The sequence below is a fragment of the Antechinus flavipes genome, chromosome 1, assembly GCF_016432865.1.
Source record: "Antechinus flavipes isolate AdamAnt ecotype Samford, QLD, Australia chromosome 1, AdamAnt_v2, whole genome shotgun sequence".
Classification (NCBI taxonomy): Eukaryota; Metazoa; Chordata; class Mammalia; order Dasyuromorphia; family Dasyuridae; genus Antechinus; species Antechinus flavipes.
Window position 1 is genome coordinate 541,963,069 of NC_067398.1, and position 20,542 is coordinate 541,983,610.

The 20,542-nt window shown below is 37.0% G+C and overlaps 1 long non-coding RNA gene across 1 annotated transcript; it reads left to right on the plus strand.

Annotated features, from left to right (window-relative positions):
- Nucleotides 1-14,804: 14,804 nt before the first annotated feature.
- LOC127564632 (uncharacterized) lies at nucleotides 14,805-19,507 on the plus strand. Its single transcript, XR_007954327.1, has 2 exons — nucleotides 14,805-15,054; nucleotides 19,269-19,507. It is a non-coding gene; the product is annotated as an uncharacterized LOC127564632 (long non-coding RNA).
- Nucleotides 19,508-20,542: the final 1,035 nt, after the last annotated feature.

The following is a 20,542-nucleotide window of genomic DNA, read 5'->3' on the forward strand; positions in this document are numbered from 1 at the left end:
CAGATTCCACCCCTTGGGATCTGTGGTGCAATCCAGCTTTTCATTTACTCATCTTTGAACCAATAATAATAAAAAAATTCACTTTTTAATCTTTTTTTGAGATTTCTGAAGCTTTCACTTTTATAGAAGAAAGTGAGTTGCATATCTCATTATCAGTTCTCTGGAATTGTGATTAGCCACATTCCAGATAAGAATTTCTATACTGATAACTGATACATACTGATAAGAGTTCCTAATTCGTTCAAAGTGATTTGCCGAATTGAAGTGAGCAAAACAAGAGAATATTATTCACAGTAATAGCAACATTGTATGAAAATCAATTGTGAATGACAGCTATCCTCAACAATACAATGATCCAAGACAACTCTAAAAGATTTAAGTGGAAAATGCCATCTGCATGCAGAAAAAAAAAAAAAAAAACTGGTGGAGTCTAAATGCAAATTGAAGCATACTGTTTTTTACTTCCTTCTTTTTTGTGCTTTTTGTCCTTTTTCTTTCATAATATGACTAATATGGAAATATGTTTTGAATGATTGCACATGTAACCTACATCAAGTTGCTTACCATCTTGGGGAAGGAGAGAAGTTGGAATGTTAATGTTAAAAAAAAAATCAGTATCAATAATTGTTTTTCCATATAATTGGGAACAAAATAAAATGTTATTTAAAAACACATAGTTGTTTGCCTTCACTATATTGCTGTCATGGTATGAATTATTCTCCTTGTTGTGATTACTTCATTCTCTACTTCAGTTCATGCAACTCTCAAATTACCATCACAATATATATATATATATAATTTCCATGTTCAAGAATTCTGAACCATACCTGATCATCATTATTACATCTTCTTGCCCCAATGCACAAGTCCATGAGTACTGAGCCTGTTCCTGACCAGACCAAGTCCCTAAGATCCAAAGACATCTCTTTCACACTCTGCCTTTCATCTCTCCCTCTGTCTTCTCTTAGTCTTCATACCATGACTTCCAGTCACTTGATCCTTCACTTCTCTCACATCACTCCCCCTGCCACAAGTCACTTTATCTCTTCTTCTCCTCATCTTGACTCTTCAGTGAGCCAATTAAACTCTACACTGTCTTCCACTCTTGAATTACTGCCTCCCCCTTATCATATCACCAATTACATCCAGCCAAGTTCAGCCTGGGACCATCCCACCATTTGTTGCCTTTTGTATTTACATACCTGATGCTAAATGAAAGTCATGTAACAGTTCTAACTGAATCCACTACAAATTTATGTTACATAAACTCAACTGGGGGTTCTCTACTGCTAGGCAATCTTATAATACATCCTTCATCAACTTATCCTATTCTGTATAATGGCTCTTCCAACTCTTTTCATCCCTCCTCAAATCTTCCATGTGTCCCTCTCCCCCACTCTCTCAACTGAAAACCTTGCCTTATATTTTACAGAAAAACAGAGGTTATTCACTGCAATCTCCTCTTCTCCTCTATTCCTCACCTCTTATCACTGAGACACCTTCTCCATTATCCTCCCAAAGGCTTCTTGACAAGAATCTATTGAACTACTTTCTCCTATCACTGAGACACCTCCCATTATCATTTCCTTCACTCCTGTCTGACATGAGAAAGTGGTCTTATTCTACCAAGGCTTTACTTGCTCGATTCAAGCAATACTATTGCTATTCCATCTCCAACAGCTTGAACCCTCTGTCATGTCCACTCTCTTATTTATTTTCAATTTCTTTCTCTCTACTGGTTCCTTCCCTACAGCCTACAAACATGTCCATGTCTCCCCTGTCCTGGAAAAAGAAAAACCTTTGATCACTCCATTCTGTTGTCTACTGTCCATTGTCCATAAATGTCCTGTTTCTCTTCTGCCCTTTGTAGTTAAACTTCTTGAAAAGACCACCTACAATAGGCACCCCCATGCTTTTTCTCCTTTCACCCTCTTCTTAACTACTTGTAATCTGGCTTCTGACTCCATCATTCCTCTGAAACCTCTCTCTCCCAGTTGCCCAGTCCAATGGCCTTTTTTTATCAGTCTTCAACCTTCTTGAATTTTCTGTGGCCTTTTGATAATTTTGATCACCCTCTTCTTAACAATCTATTCTCTTTTGGTTTTCAGAATACTGCTCTCCTACCTATCTCCTATCCTAGGAGTGGTTAACTCCTTTTTTGCCTTGTTTGCTGTATCTTTCTCCAGATCATGCTCTCCAAACTCAGATGTCTCTCAGGGTTCTGTCCTGAATCATCTTCTCTTGTCTCTTCATACAACTTGATTTGGTGATCTCATCAGCTCCCAGAGATTTGATTATAATCTTTATGCTGATTGTTCTCAAATCTAGCTTTCTTGCCTTAATTTCATTGCTGTACTCCAGTCTTATATCTCCAACTGCCTTCAACCATCTTGAATTGGATATCCAGCAAACATCTTAAACCTAATGTGATTGAAACAGAACTCATTATCGTTCCTTTCCATTCTACTTTCCCTATTACTGTAGAGGACACCACTATTTTCCAGTCCCTCAAGTTCATAGCCCAGAAGTCATCCTAGATTTCTTACTCTATCACCTTGTCCCCCTACATCAAAGGTGTTTCCAGAGGTTATCAATTTTGTCTTCTTCCACCATATTCCCCAACATGTATTCTTCATTCCAATTACACTGGTCTTCTGACAGTTCCAGGAAGGACACACTCCATCTCTTTCTCTTTGCCTATTCCTCTATCTTGAATGTCCTCCCTCCTTCAGTCTAATTATTGACTCTCCTTAGCTTTCTTTAAAACCCACCTAAAATAGTTTGTTTGCATGTTGTCCCCATTCCCCAACTCCAATGTCTCTTTTTATATTTCCAGTGCTTAGTGCTGTGGCTGGTACATAGTATTTAATAATGTTGATAGAATTGAAGTCTTTCCTGGTTTTTCTAAAAATATTCTCTTCATCATTTCTTAAACACAATAAGTATTCCATCCCATTTATATATCATAACTTATTTAGCCATTTCCTCAATTTGTGAATACCCTTTCATTCACATTCATTTCCAATTCAAAAAAAAGCTATAAATATTTTGTAGATATTTAATTAGAATTTGTTTTCCTTAGGACTAACTCCCTTAATCTTTCCTCCCTCTAATTCCTCTTCCTCCCTTTATTTTTACCTCTTCTTCTTTTCTTGTCGAAATAAAGGTATTTCTGCATCTACTTCTTCCCCTCCACTTTGACCAGTTCAGAGAATGAAGTTCAGGTGTTAAATTATTCCTTCTCCTTATGTGAATAGATATGTATCTGTACATCCTACTCATGAGAGATACTGTTCTCTAATCTTCCTTCCCTAAACCTCTCTCCAGTGTATTTTTGTTCTCCTGAAGTACTTTCATTCCATTTGTAATAACACATTGAACCCCTTTTAAACCTTTCCTTTTATCTCTTCCAGGAATTCTAGTTGAATTTGTACCCAAACTATGTTTTTCTCTGAGGCTTTGCTTGTAAATGTTTTACAATCTGTCTCTATTTCTGGATTTGTCTTGAGCCACCAGAATAGCTTTTATGGTGAAATTTTTTTTCCCTTAGCTTATTCATTGTCTCAGTCTTTGGACTTGATATTAGGGTCAGGCTCTGTACACTTCCAGAGGAAAGGCTCTGGACTAGTCCTCTTGCCTTTCCTTTTGTTTTTTTGAGGGGGAGGAGGATATTGAGGGCAATGTAATTCCAGGATCTCAGGGAAAACTCAGGCTGGGGGACTTACAAGCTTTCAGGGTTCACAAAGTGGTCTGATCCAGGATAATGTATGATTAGTGCTCAACAAATTCCTGATTCAGTTTTGGGTTTGAACAAAAATGGACTGCTTTGGGCCCCAATACATATCAGCCAGTTGAGAAACTTTGCTAGTTATGAGGCACAAAACAATAGGCTCTCTTTGACCTGGTATTCTGACTTTGGTTATTCCTCTTCAAGCTTCAGATTGTGATAGGGAAACTGAGACACAGGGACTAAAAATAGCTTGCCCATAATTACACAACTAGAAAATAAAAAGCTAGGATCCAAACCCAGTTTTTCTAACCATTAAGCCAGTACTCTCTCCAAGATACAATAGTTATATTAGTTGTGTTCACTTTATATCCATTAACAAGTTTGTCAGTCAACCTACCAATCAAAAACAATTATGTAGTTTGTGATTTTTTTTCTAGTCCCTTGACCATCCAGCATCTCTGTGAGTAAGTTGCCTGATGTTGTTGTTCTGTTTTGGGGGCTTTTTTTAAAGGGCAGAGAGTGGGAAAGAAGAAACAAACCATGGACCCAAAGTTTAATTGACTTAACTGACTAAATCTTGCTGCAGCCTGTTATACCCTAGGGTCACTAAGCCTTTCTTTAACCAATACTTTAATTATATCAATCACTAGTTCTTTTCTCTTCATTTATTTTCTCCAGACAGACTTCTGATTATGAAATGGGAATTAGTTTTCATTAGAAGGCCTTCAAGATCCCAAGAGCTGAAGTCACATTTTTTTCTGCTTCCTGAATCATTCTGTTCTGGCTGAAATTAAGCTGCTACCATCATAGTCTTTATTATATACCTAACACAACACCAAAAGAAAAGAAGTCCTACTTTTCTAAAAGAACATTTCTTGAAAAACTAACAGAATCAAGGATAGAGTGTTCCATCTTTATGATGAAATACAGATTTCCCAATAAAACCCAGATCCTTTTTTCAAAAGGTTGACCAGATAGGAGAATATTTTTTTAAAGTTACAGCTGCTTAAATTTAGGGCATTCAAAAAAGTCCAGTTGGAGGTTATTTTCTGGCTCTGTGCCCAGAGAATTTTCATTTGAAGAAAAGAATAAAATGTTTTTGCACTTTGGGCTTGTGTGAGATCTGTTTTGGGTAAGTTTTTTGGGGGGAGGTGTTTTTGTTTGTTTTATACAATTATCTGTAATGGCCATATTGAGCTCAGGAATAATGCCTCCCTTCTTAATTAAACGACCTATTTCAGTTGTGTTATTGCCAGGTAAAACTGGTCTCGTGCTTGATGACACATTTTTAGTGGTTGATTGTGCAAGAAATGTTGATGTTTTTCTACATTGTTTTGCCTCTTCATGCATCAACAATTTTCTCTTCCCATAATTCTCTGTAATCTGCCTTTCCTTTTGAAACCACTGTCATTCCAGACTGTTGCTGCCCCTTAATAGTTTGCCTCTTGCTCCTCAGCTCTATTTCTATTTTTGTTCCCTGATGGTGTTTATCTAGGAACCCTATTTCCCTGGCTCTCACCTCACACTCTAGTTTTACATACATGTGTTGTTGTTCAGTTGTTTTCATTCTGTCTGACTCTTCATGACCCCAATTTGGGGTTTTCTTGGCAAAGATATTGAAGTGACTTGCTTTCTAAGTCATTTTACAGATGAGAAAACTGAGATTAATAGGGGTAAGTGATTTACTCGGGTCACACAACTAGTAAGTGTCTGAGACCAAATTTGAATTCAGGAAGATGAGTCTTCTTGACTCCAGAGCTAGTGCTCTATCCATTGTGCTACCTAACTACTCCATATATGAGAAGAAAGGCAAATATAGAAGCCCTCAGAATATGTGTCAGTCACATGCAGAGGGCTTATTGCTGAGTAGAAGGTGGTTATCATTAACCTATAATGTGATGGAAAGTGCTCAGTAAACATACTTTAGTTTGGAAATGTTTTCATCCTATGGGGTAAATTTACCTAAGGGAATATTGACTAGTAACTAGTCCCAGTATTTTAATTTCTAGCTGGACAAATCACTTTACTTCTCTATAATTCAATTTTTCCATCTGGAAATGAGGATGAAAGTAACTAAATTATATTTTCATTGCCTATTCAGTGTTATTTCTTCTGATTTCCCCCATTATTTCTCTTATTCTTTCTCTCATTTGACCTTCATAGAATAAATGTTCTCCAGAAGCTGCATAAGATCTTGGATATCAACTAAGTTTCTGCTCCTCATTGTACAGATGTAACAACTGAAGCTCTGAGAGGAAAATCTTCTTCCAATTGGGGGTGGGGTATGCCCAGAAATAATCACTTGTCACATAAAAATGGATAATTTACTGTAGAAGGAGGAATTCATTCCTTCTCCCTTGTTCTGTCTAAGAAACTGGTTGACCAAATCATAAATCAGAACTAGGTGACTAAGGTAATTTTTTCTTGTATCGAATCAATGTCTTCATGTTAACTGGTAGTCAGGTCAAGTGATGACAGAGGATACAGGATGGCTGGAGGGAAGGATGATTTTCAGGGCACTATGAAGGTCAAAGAAGAGCATGGATATAAAGCACTTTGCAAACCTTAAAATGCTATATACATGTTAGTTATTATTTCAATCAATTGTTCAAAAATTTTTTAGTTGTGTCTGACTCTCTGTGACCTCATTTGGAATTTTTTTGGAAGAGATACCATTTCCTTCTCCAGATCATTTATAGATGAGGAAACTGAGGCAGACAGGATTAAGTAACATGCCTGGGATCACACAGCTAGTAAGATCAGATTTTACATCACCAAGATGAATCTTCCTGATTCCAGATCAGATTTTTATCCACTATGCCACATAGCTGCACCTATCATTATTATTATTATCATTATTGTTATTATTATTATTATTATTAGCTTTCAGTTTCCAGGCCTCCAGTCTGGTGATGATTCATTCCCTGAGCCTTCTATTGCACTCCTGCTGAGTTCAAGCAATGTTTATAGGATAATACAGGAGTATGCTGGTAAATGTTTAACAACTAATCTGAGAAGGAGATGTAGGTACACACGTTTAATTTTAATCTGCTTTGTTAGCACTTTCCTAAGTATAGACAATCAACAAAACAATAAATCAAGTAACTGCCAATTTCTGAGGTGTAAATGCTCACATCTGAAAAAGTTTGAAAGGGGCTCTCCCACACTAGTTAGAGCTGGTTCCCGCACACTCCTGAGATTTCTCCCCTGACTTTATACTAGTTCTGCCCCAGGGGGTAGTCTTAAGAGTCAGGAGATATACTGGTATTGGGGAAGTGCCTGAGAAATAGCAGACTCCATAACTCCTCAGATTTCACTCTGACCTTTTTGCATAGGAAATAGAAAGTAGAAGGAGAGACTTCTATTTATGGTTCAAATAGTCCTAAATAGGACAATGCCTTCAAAAGATCCAGCTGGATTATAAGCCTACCTCCTCCCTCTCCAGTGTCATTTCCACTATTCCAGTTGTCCCTATTGGTGTGTTTTTTATAAAATGTCTTCTTTTTAAGGGTTGTATAATCTTAGTTGTATAAGCAAATTGTGATGCTGTAGCATTACAGAATCTCATAAATGGACAGGACCTAAGAGGTTCATCTATCTAACTGTTTTCAGAATGAGAATCTTTTCTTGCTAGCATTATGTAGCATTGTGAGATTTGTAAATCATATTACAAATATAAACTCACTTTATTTTCACAATAATGTTGGGACATAGGTGCTATCATTACCCCCATTTTACAGATGAGAAAACTAAGGCAGATAGAAGTTAAATGGCTTACCCAGAGTCACACAACTAGTAATTATCTGAAGCTGGATTTGAACTTTTTCTGATTCCAGGTCCAGCACTCTGTCCACTGTGGTACCAAGCTGCCTCTCTACTACTTATCTGACAAAGAGCCTTACAAGCTTTGCTTGAAGACCTCTCTACTTTGATTCTTGCCCAGGTTATCACTTCTGCACTGGCTGCACTCTCTACCCTTTCCCCTTGGTGACCCAGTTCAACCCTAGACTTTTGCAATCAATTCCCTTTCACCTTTATCCTGTGGCCAATCATTCCCTGCCAAGCCCCCATCATAGAATCTCTCCCACCATCACCTGCCTTTGTTCCTATTCCCATTTGGCTGAACAAACCTGGAGAAAAAAACAAAATTACAGATTTATGTTACATGATCTCATCTGGATTCTTTAACACTTCCTTAATCTAGTCATATCCCACTAACCCCAATGATTATTCCAAATTATTCCCTATTTCCTTCCTCCCTCTATCCTCTCAACTGAGATCCTTGTCTCACACTTCACCAAAACCTTTGAGGCTGTTTGGCAAGAGTTCCATCTTTTCCCCTGCTTTCTTCTCTCATATCATTCAGACATCTCCTCCCAGTATTTCCTCCTTTCTGCCTGTCTCACCCATAAAACTGGCCCTTTTCCTTGCCAAGGCAATTCCTTTTACTTGTGCCCTTTATCTAATTCCATTCTGTCTTGCTCCTTCTGTCATTCCCAATTTCTTGCTCCTTATCTAATGGCTGCTTCTTTGTTGGCTACAAATTTCTGTGTTTCTTCCATTTTAAAATATCCACCTACCATCCCTGCTAGCAATTGTGCTATATTTTTCTTCCATTACATGAATAAAAACCTTGAGAAAACCATCTACAACCAGTGTTTCTCTTTCTCTTCTAAACCTTTAGGAGTCTGACTTCCAATCTCATCATTCAACTGAAATTGCTCTCTCAAAAGTTACCAAAGATCTCCATTGCCAAATCTAATGTCCTCTTTCTGATCCTCATTCTTCTTGATCTTTTGAAGCCTTTGACAATATTTATCACTCTCTTCTGCTGGACATTCTCCTCTCTTTCATGATACTGGTCTCTCCTGTTCTCCAACTATCTGACTGCTCACCCTCGTTCTCCTTTGCTAGAGGTCCTCCATGTCCTGATCACTGACCATGGGTGTTCCCCAGTGATCTATCCTGGGATCTTTTTTCTCTCTCTATGCTATTTGGCTTGAGGATCTCATCATATCCCATAGATATGGCAGATGACATGTTTCCCTATCCCTCTGCCTTCAGTCTCACATCACCAACTACTTATTGCAGATCTCATACTGGCTATCACATAGATATCTTAAATTCAACAGGTCCCAAACAGAACACATCTTTCCCCAATTTCCCATTTTCTGAAGTTTTCTATTACTGTGGAAGGTACCATCATTCTGCCAGTCATTCAGGCTCACAAATTCAGTTTCATCCTGGACACTAGCTCTTACCCTTCCATAGCCAAACTATGGCCAAGGCTTGATGATTTTGCTTTTTCATCATCTCTTGAGTCAACCTCCTTTTCTCCTCTGATGTACCTACTACCCTGACAAGGGCTCTCATTTCCCCATGCCTCAATTACTGCAGTAGCCTGCTAAGGTGTCTTCCTGTCTTACAACTTTCCCCACTCCAGACTGGCCTTCGCGTGGCAGCTGAAGTGATTTTCCTAAAGGCCAGGTTTGACCATGTTTCTCTGTGTGTATGGGTATGTCTGTATGTCTATCTCTGTCCCTTTGTCTCTGTCTTTCTGTCTCTCTTGTGTCTCTATTTCTCTCTGTCTCTATTTTTATCTCTGTTACTCTCTGTGTCTCTGTCTCTGTCTCTGTCTCTGTCACTGTCACACACACACACACACACACACACACACACACACACACACACACGCTCCACTTACTCCACTTCGTAATAATATTGCTGTGACGTTCTGGATACTCCTTTAGGATCAAGTAAAAAAGCTTTTAAAACCCTTCTCAATCTGGCCCGTTCTTCTCTTTCTAGCCTTCCTATGCTTTCCTCCCCTTCACATACTCCACAATCTAGCTACATTAGTTTTCCTGCTGTTCCTTGAAAATAATACATCTCCTGACATATTAGGAGATTTGCCTTTTCAGTGATTCTCCCTCCTCATTTCTACTTCCTAGATTCTCTAGCTTCTTTCAAGACACAGTCCAAATCTTACTTTCTGCAAGAGGTCTTCCCATTTTTTTCTTGCCGACCATGGAGACAAGAGCTTCCTTGTCTCTATTTTTTTTTATCATGACTATTGTCATTACAGTAAATTGTTTATTTAAAAGACATTTTGTTAATGCTGCCTGAAGACACATAAGGAAAAACTCTGTATCTGCCCACCAGAGAAGGTTTGAGAATTTATTGAGATATTTGCTTGATATATTTTAGAATAAAATAGATTTTTGGTTAGCTCAGAACCATCAGAAATTATCCTACAAGATAAGCTGCCTAGCAATGGCCACCACTTCTGCTATTAGAACAGAACCATTACTTGAAACAGGATAAGGGGGTGAAAAGTTTGCAAGGACAGTGGCTAAAGAAGTTGAGCATTTGTGAAGATTCAATGAAGCAAACTGTTGCTCTTCAAACCCAATAAAAGAACCCTAAATTTGCAACCTAAATTATCTGCTGTGAGAGATTTATTCAGTTTGATAAACATTCATTAAATACCTACTATTTGCAAAGCTAAAGCTAGATGGCACAGAACATCAAACTTGGAGTTAGGAAGATGCATCTTCTTGAGTTCAGACTCAGTCTCAGACATTTACTAGCTGTGTGAGCCTGAGCAAGTTACTTAACCCTGTTTTCCTCAATTCCTCGTCTGTAAAATAAGCTGGAAAAGGAAGTAGCTGACTATTCTGGCATCTTTGCCAAGAAAATCCCAGAGGGGTTCAGGAAGAATCAGATATGACTAAGACGACTGAATAACAACAAGTACTAAGCCCTGGGGATATAAAGATAGAAAAAGACAGTGGGAAAAATAGTGGGGATACTGGACAGATGAAAAAAAAAACCACAAAGAAGAGTGATATAAATAGAATATGAAAAGGATGAAGGAAACATCTAATTGAACGCTTTGGAGAAAATTTACTGAAAAATTGATTATTCTGATCTGAGAGATAGGGGAGAACCAGGAAGGAAAGTTCCATGAAGAAGAAGGTAGCACTTGAAGGGAAGAGAATTTTCACATGTAGAGATGTCAATGGAACCAAAACAGAGTACAGAGGAAAGAGATAAAGGTCAGGGACACCGCTGCCAAGGATGAGAGAGAAAGTAAATAAATAAATGAGTGAAGGAGATTCAGACAAGAGGAAGGAGATCCAGGAGAGAGCTGTATCATAGAAGCCAAAGGAGGAGTTAGCATCAAGAAGATCAACAATTCTATGCTTTTGAAAGGTCAGAGATGATGGTTTGGCAATTAAGAGGCCATGGGTGACTTTGGAGAGGATTGCTTTTCAAGCAAAGTGGAGACAGAAGTCAGATTCTAAGGGGTTGGCAAGTAAGGCAGTGATAAGAAAGTAGAGGCAGGAACTATAAACTACTTTTCCTGGGAACTTAGGGAGTAGAGAAAAATAGAGGGGCAGGAACAAGGAAAGATTTAGAATAAAATATCTCTGAGTATGCTTGCGGGCAGAGGAAGTCAATGGAAAGGGAGAGATTTTAGATAAAAGAATGAGAGCAAGATCCAGGAGAAGACGGGAAAGATAGTCTTGGGGAAACAAATTAGAGGGATTAGCTTTCAAAAGAAGGTAAATTACCTCATCCTGTGGGACTGGAGGGAAGGATGAGAGTAGGATGAATTATCTTGAAATGTAGAGAAGAGGAGATGAAGACACAAATCCTCAGACCAGGACCTCATACTTCAAACAAGGTAAGGTTGCCTGTCAAAAGAGAAGCCGGAGACAGATTTGGGAGATTGAAAAAAGAAGAGATTGGAACAGTTGCTGTGGGAAGCATTCATGTAAAATTAGTCATTGGTCAACAAAAGTTTTGTTGTGTGTGCATCCATGTGAAGTTACAGAACAAAAATGGATTCTGGAGTCAGTCAGTATAGTCTCCAGACTGCATTAGAAATATTTCTTTCTCAGGAAGATCTGAGTTCAAATGTGACCTCACACACTTAACACTTCTTATCTGTGATCTTGGGCAAGTTACTTAACCCCAAACGCCTCAAAATAAAAAGTATTTCTTTGGCACAGGAATAGAAGCAGAGAAAGACCATTGCTTTTAATATTTTTGAAGTGCTCTAATCTTGGAATTATTGATTGATTCATTCAACAAACTTCCACTAACCATGTGATTGAATAAGAAATCTTTAAGAGAGTTGAGAGAGATATTGAGGGAGTACATTAGGAGGATGTACATGGACATGAAGAGCTGGGAAAGAACAGGACAGGATTGAGGAACCAATGCTTGTAGGCCAGCAGACTCAAGTAGGGCTCCAGGGGAGAGAGCATTGATCTTGGAAATCAGAAGATCTAGGCTGGAATTCTGCCTCAGATGCTAATCACTGTGGGATGGATCTTGGGATGGCATCTCAATCTCACCTTCCTCATCTGTAAAATGGGGATAACCACACCTGTACTTCCCAATAAAAAGATCTGTGGTAAGATAAGTGCTTTACAAATCTTAAAATGCTATAAAAAGGTGACAAAAAAATTATGGTAGTGAGCAAAGGGAATAAGAGGCATACTATTCCAGGGTGGAAATGAATTGTTAAATGGAACGATCAACTTAAAGAAAAGGAGAGAAATAAGTCAGAAGACCCAAGGGTGGTGATGGAGCCCATTTTTTTTTTGTTTGTTTGTTTGTTTTTTTGTTTTTGTTTTTTTTTGGTTTGTGCTTCTTCTTGCTCTGTTTTTGGTCTAGACCTGTGATTTCATCCATTCAGGAAATTTCTTTCGTAAAGATTCTCTCCACCATATAGATAAACTACTTCTCTTAAATTTGTAGTCTTAGATATTTATCTAAGTCACATAAGTGATTTACATATGCTCATAAAATACTCAAAAAACGAATTTGAACTGATGTCTTCATGACTCCAAGACCAGCACTTTTCCCATTCATGTTATGATGTCTATGATATATAAAACAACAAATCATTGTTTTGGTCTTCAGCATAAATGCTGTGGAATAGAAACCTAAAACAAAGCCCAGAGATCCTTTTAGAATTCTGCTCTCATTAACTAATTCAAGAATAATATTGATCACCAATTTTTCAGTGGTTTCAATTTAATTCAGTAACTGTTCTTAAATAAACATTGCCAAGGACTAGGACTGCCATACTTTTTCTCAGTGACCTCCTACTGTTTAAATTCAAGGTACCTTGTTTGAAAATTCCCAGTCAATTACAGCATACTACACATAGTAGGTACATAATGATTTCTTTAATGAATCAAAGATTAAAGCACTTCAATCATAGTAAAACATACAATTTTTTTCTTATCCTTTTTCCTGTGTCCCTACTGAGTTTACCTTATAATCATTCCTCTACAAGAGAGGATTATAACCTTTTTTTTGATTAATTTTTGTTACACTTGTCTCTATGCTCTGCATAACAATTGCATAATAAAGCTTAATTCTTCTTGATGAGTAGAATTGTAACTAGGGTGGAACAATCAGAGCTCTTCTCTAGGGTAATGGAATTTAGAGGGTACTGACAGCACTTACAGCCATTCTCTAGGGCAGAAATTATTAGCCATAGCATCTAATCAACAAGAATAATATTTAAAATAGAAATCTATGATTTAACTGGCTGATACAGTTCATCCCTCACCCATCCAAATAAGCCTTGCTCCCCCAGAAGCAGCCTTTCTCTAAGGTGTTTTCAAAGCATAGAGGGTTCTACATCCATGGAGGCTGATTCTGCAAAAAAAAAAAAAAATTGTTGATTTGATGTTGTTTCCAATTGCTTGCACCATTCATGATCTTGCACAGCTTTCCCCAGTTGATCACTCCATGCATCCATCTCCACCCTGGAATAATGTGCCTCTTATTCCCTTTGCTCACTATCATAATTATTAAGTCATTTTTTGTAGCCTTTTAAAATATGCTCATTAAGGATGGATACTGATGAAAATGGATTTCTTCGACAAAGAGAAAATCTAACTCAGTTTCAATTGATCAAGGATGGACAGAAGCAGCTACACCCAAAGAAAGAACACTGGGAAATGAATATAAACTGCTTGCATTTTTGTTTTTCTTCCCGGGTTATTTATACTTTCTGAATCCAATTTTCCCTGTGCAACAAGAGAACTGTTTGGTTCTGCACACATATATTGTATCTAGGATATACTGCAACCTATAACACGTATAGGACTGCTTGCCATCTGGGGGAGGGGGTGGAGGGAGAGAGGGGAAAAATCGGAACAGAAGTGAGTGCAAGGGATAATGTTGTAAAAAAAATACCTTGGCATGGGTTCTGTCAATAAAAAGTTATTTTTTAAAAAGTAACTAAAAAAATTAAAATAAATAAATAAAATTGCTGATTATATTTCTGTTGATGAAGAAACATGGAACAGCGCACACTTCTACAAATCTATCCCTCTCCCACCGCCTCATCCCTTTAACACTCATAGATTTGAGGTATGTCTTGTATGACTCCCATATCAGATCCTGACAGTATGCCTCAAATAACATTTCAACATAGATTCAAAGGTCATAAGCCACGAAAATTCTGCTTAGCATCCAGAGATGTTTTCCAAATGTGACAAATTTTTACTCTTTCCAAGACACTGGATGAATCTATTTAATAGTCACTAAGATTCAACATAGTTCAGTAGTGAAAACAACCACTTAGTTCTCACTTTTTTTTCTGGTGAGACCCCAGAGAGCCTTAGTACCTGAAAGCAGATGATATTAACACAGTGAAGAGACCATTATTGTAAACACATTATAACATTGGTCAAAAATGTCAGGGAATTCTGCCCATGAATCAACTCTGTCAAAGAGAAATGAGGCTAGACAACTATTTAAATGGGATTCACATTTTCCCCCAAACAAAGCTAATCTCATCCTGGTGTTGCACAGTGGAAGCTCACAGCGAGACAGTTAGCCTAAACGCTCGGCTGGGGAGATACAGCTAGCCTGGCTCAACTCCCGGGAGGCCAAGTAAGGATAAGCATCAATATTTCAATAGCTCAGGATTAGGAAATGCACTTATCAAATCTTGCCTGTGAGGGTAACTAGCAAACATTAAAACAACAAGACATTCTGTATCTTACACAAGACTGATAGGGATGGAGTGCCTGGCTCATCAGCAAAAATATACCCATTATTCTTGTTCCTTTTGACTAGCACAAGATGTGTACAAAATCCTAAGAATGAGGCTGAAGCTGCTTAGAGAATTATCACCGAAGGGATCTTAATTAGACTGATAGGTAGCTTTTGAGAATAAAGAGAAGAAAAAAATCAAATGGCTCTGCCTGGATGTGGTATTGAATGCCTGGATGTTTAATTCAAAGGATGAAAACAATGGGAAATCAAGTAACAGCCAACAAAAGAAGGTATTTGTGTTATAGAATTCCTGTTTTTTCTATTGTTTGGAAAATATGGGAAACCCCAGTGTGAGTCTCAGTCATCTGTTAAGGATATTTCTTATTATGTTTCATAGTTATCATAGATTTAGAACTGGAAGGAAAATTAAAAGTCCAACCCCCTTGTTTTACAGATGAAGAAACTGAGATTCTGAGAGAGAGATCCAGTAGGGATTTGAACTCCTATTCTCTTACTCCAAATGCAGCAATTGTTCCTTATAACCATTCAGGGGGAGAAGATAGGCAAAATCCTTTGAAAATCTTTAAAGCAGTATATCCAGGCACACTTTGCTCATTAGGCATTTGTAACAAAAATGCCTATTGAATTAGATTTATTATTAACCCATAAAAAGCAAGATGTTAATGGATAAAAGATCAGCTGTAGAGTTAAGAAAATCTGGATCTGAGTCTTGCCTCAGACATATATTAATTGTATGATCTTGGGTAAATCTCTTCACTTTTCAATGTCCTAGGTGACTCTCTAAACTTATAAACTATTTGCAGATTGTCTATCTACATTGATAAAGAGAATTTACACACTGGGATTTCCCCATTTTTGTTAAACCATAGATTCTAACTATAGAAATATGACTCATATATAGTACATATAATAAATATATACATGCAGGTATATTTATATATAATAAAATAAGATGTATTCCAACTATATAAATTTGATTCTTATACTTTTATGTATATAGTACATAAAATATTTATATGTACATAAAAATGAAAACAAGAAGTAGGTATGTGCACATACTTCTTAATTTCGTTTGGTTAACACAGAGTTCACAAGTATATCCAAAAAGAATTCAACAGGTATAAAGGTTTTTTTTAAAATCTTCATTTAACAATAAAGAAAACTTCATAGAAGTCATATAATGCTAGAACTTCAAGGGACTTTTTTCTCCTTGATTTGTACAGATTGTAACCTGAGGCCATTGAGGGACTGGAAAGATTTTTTTTTCTCTCTCTCTCTCTCTAGTCAAGAGGCAGTTTAGCTCTAGTGACTCCTAGGAAATGCCCTGAATTCTCATTTCCTATTACTATCCAGAGGTTCCCTAAGAATAAGGAGCTATATTCTAGGACACACCCTCTGCCTTGGGTTCCTCACTTCCAGGTGTCCAAAAGGAAAGGAGTGTGGGCAAAGGGAAAGGTGTTTATTTTCAAAGATCTAATTGCAACTCTGACAAGTAACTTGGGATCAAAGTAGTTTTTCTTAGTTCCTTTGATCTTCTGATAACCACATTTAGCACTCTCCCAAGGCAGGGCCTCCCCTCCCAGTTTTCTGTTTTCTTCTATCCCTCTCCTATCTCTTTTAAATGACAAGGCCTCTAAACATTTACTGAAGGAAAGGTATTCTAAGGCCCAAGTAACTTATCAGATTGCATAAGAAATTCACAACATACAAAAAAGACCTAATGGGAATGTGGAACCTTGCAAAGAAATCTAAATGGATTCCTTAAAAGATACCTGATTCATTTGTGATAACTTATCCAAATCAATTAGGCTTAACTTTTTATTCTGGATGATTTACACGGGAACCAAACTTAACCCAAACATACATCTTTTCCATTATCTCAACTTCAAATCTTTGGACACTGTGGCATTGCAAGAATCAGACACAATATTCTTGGGAAAATAATGCTGTTTAAAAAAAGATGAATCTTTGTTTTGGGGAGAAGTTTAGGGGACACGGGTAATGGAAAGAATACTGGTTTTAGGGAGAGAAGATCTGAGGTCAAAATCCAATTTTGCCTTTTTTTATCGGTGTGTTCATAAATACAATCAATTTCTCTGGGTTGTAAAATGAAATTGTATTAAATTCTTTTTGTTCTAAATCTACAATCCCATGCACAAAAGTACTCACAAATTAATGCAGGCACTCCAAATCTCTCCTCTTCCTATTTAATTCTCAGCCTACCCATCACTAGTGTGTGTGTGTGTGTGTGTGTGTGTGTGTGTGTATAAATCAACTCTATGAGTTGTATATCCAATTATCTACCTAGCTTGACTACAGCCATTCTTTCACTTTCCTATATAAATATTTTTTCCTATATGAATAGTTAGGTTGAATGCTCCTTAGTTGCAGAAGAAGATTCTACTTGGTCTGGAAGAATGTGATTATCCCTGATCCCAGGATGGCAAAAAGCTTATCTTGTCTGGATAATATTAGTATGGTGTGGACATTTTCAGTAATGTCCCACTCTTTGTAACCCCACTTGGAGTTTTCATGGCGAAGACTCTGGCGTGGTTTGCCATTGCCTTCTCTAGCTCATTTACAGATGAGGAAACTGAAGCAAAGTTAAGTGACTTGTTCAGGGTCACAAAGCTAGTAAAGTATCTCCCAATCCAGGAGACCACCTAGTACCCCTAACTGTATAGTATATGGCACATCTATTAGCAAAAGTCTGTATCCTAAGAGGAAAGGTAACCTTAAATATCCCAAACTCCCTTGGAAACAATATAGCACAGTAAAGAAAGAAATATATGCTCATGTCCACAGACATTTTCTTTCCTTAGCACTTTTTCCCTTCCTTCTTTTCAAAATTCCTGCCTCTCACAGGTATCCTTATGTTGCATTCCTCAGAGACAGAATATTCAGGACTGTATCCCAAAGATTTTTTTCCCTGTGCAAAAGCATTGTAGGACTGTGGTGGGCTCCTAGAAGGACTCCCTGTAGGGAGCCAAACTTTATTCAACTAGCAAACCAGTGATATTTTCTATATCAAGTCAATTTAATTAATCACATTTACTAAAGCATTGACACACACACATATAGATATATAGATATATATCTATATCTAGATATATATCTATATATCTATCTATATATATATATATATATAGCTAGAAACGGGAGAGATACAAAATTTAAATGATGAAAAGAAACTCTATCCTTATAGAAAGGGTATTGTGGTAGCACACATACACAAATAATTTCAATACAAAATATGATTAGTACAAAGGAAACACCCAAAGAGACATCGTACAAAAATGTCAGAAATAGGAAAGATTTACACCTTAGAGAATTAGGAAGGAGACGGTTTCAATGGAGGAAGTGTCCTTTGAGTTCATCTTGAAAGAGAAGTAAGATTTCCATTTTCTAAGCCATCTTATCCTGTTCTTTTGTCTGTCTCTCATGAAACAGTAATTAATCTCATTTCATTCTTAAATATAGCTTCTGCATTAGTCTCTTGTGGTTGTGTTAAATGTAGGTTCCCTAAGATGTCATCACTGGTCTATAGTGTTGCTTAACTATCCACCTACCTCAATCCCTCAGCTGGCAAAGCACAACATGACCGGAAGGCAAGGGCATTTGTGAGCCTACAGACTCATAATCCTTAGTCCACTCTCTCCAACAACCCTGGGCAACACTCTTATTAAGCCAGTAATACTTGTACTTAATGTTTTGGAAGGGCACACAGGCATGATTTATAGTCAGTCAGTAAAACTTTATTAAGCACCTTCTATATGCCAGACAGTACTAAGTGCTGGTAGCAGGTACTAACAACCTGTATAGTAAAGGGCAAAAAGTACATCAGAGATGATTTTTTAAAAGTAAATATGGGTATTTGTGTTTTTTTCATATTTGTAGGTATTTCTCCTTGACTGCACCCACTTCCCGCCCCTAAGAACTCTCTCTCATAACAACCACCAAAAAAGTATAGCTTAACAAAATAAATCAATTCATTGATTATAGTTGACTATTATGTGAGATATAATCTCATTCAGGACCCAGAATCTACCACCTCTCCACAGAGGAAGGGTTCATTGAAGTCATACTGAGCTATCATATTGAACAAAGTTCTGATGTATTTGAATATTGTTCCCTTTATAATATTGATGTGTTTGTTTTATCATTATTCTTTTGATTGTCCTTTGCTCTTACATCCTTTCATACCAGCCATTCCATGTTTCTCTGAATTCTTCCTATTCACAGATTTTTTAAAAATAATATAACTACTTGTTATACTTATATTCATATGCAGTTTAGTTACACTCCAATACATGGGCACTGGTTTGTTTCCAGTTGTTGGTTGCTACAAAAGTATTGCTACAAATATTTTTTGTAAATGTGGCATATTTTGAAAATGATTTTCAATGGTATTTGGAAACTAGACAGTCCAAGGTAAAATGGCAAAATTGATGAAATTATCTCAATATTTCATTCTATTATGCAGACAACCCTGGATCTCAAAGATTACATAAATGAAGCTCAAGTTCTGATCAAGATGGAATGACTTTGAATATTGGTCCAATGATTGACTATTATACAGTAACCAACCTTAAAAGTTCAGAAAGACTCATCACCAAAGGAATGGCTGCCAGATGAGGAGTGTATGTGGATTAGTGACTCATAAAGCTACTAATTAGAGTATAGAAGAGTTGTAATCTTCAATAAAGATAATATTCAATGTCACGGATTTTTTAAAGTATTAAATTGAAATGTACTTTCAGAAGTAATTCAATAGTATTTACTGAGCAAGCATTATGTGTGTCATGTACTAGATATATAAAGATAAAAACAAAGGATTCCTTAGCCTCAAGGAGCATATATTGGTATCTTTTAATCTCCATTTCTATAATTCATTCCACCTTTTGGTTGTCTGTTCAGGAAATGCCCCATGCTTCAAAACTACTTTTTCCACCTTCTTGAATCTACTGCCCTTCCAATTTAAATTCCCTTTTTAAAAAAATGCAGTTGATCTCTTAGCTAGAAAATGCATTTCTTTAATACTAATAAGAAGATTCTAAAATCATAATTATCAGTTGAACTCCCATAACTTTCTTGCTCCTCTTCTATTTTTTTCCTCCTCTATTATAACTCTACTCTAACTCTTTGTCATAGTATGGAAGTGATCCTGAGTTCATGAAAGTTAACAAAAGATGTAAGTGTCTGAGATAAAACTTGAACTCAGGTTCTCTTCACTCCAGACCCAGCACTCTATTCACTATACCACCTAGCTGTCCCATAGTTTGCCTACCCTTGGCCAAAGTAATCTCATGAAAGAACTGAGGTTTGGAGTCTTTCCCAGAATCACATACCTAGTCTGAAGCTGAATTTAAACTTGGGTCTTCCAATCCAATCTCCCATTTGCCAGGCCATTTGGCCTTTCTTATGTAGCTTTGTTATATTACTGTTCTTTCTGGATATCCTATTCTACCCTACCTTCATTTGGATTATAAATTCCATAAGGTCAGGGAGTATATTTTATCTCAATTATGTATCTCAGTCAGCACCTAGTGCAGTGCAGTATGCAAAATACATAACTAATAAAAGTTGCTAAATTAGAGATCAAATTAATCTCTGATTTATGGAATATGAGGGAGGAATTTTTGTATCTGAGTAATTCTAACATTGCCTCTTCCCTTCTCCTACTATAATAATGGAGTTTTTATAAAAGGATTGTTTGTTTCCAAAAGTATAATTCCAAATAGTAAATTTACTCCCTTT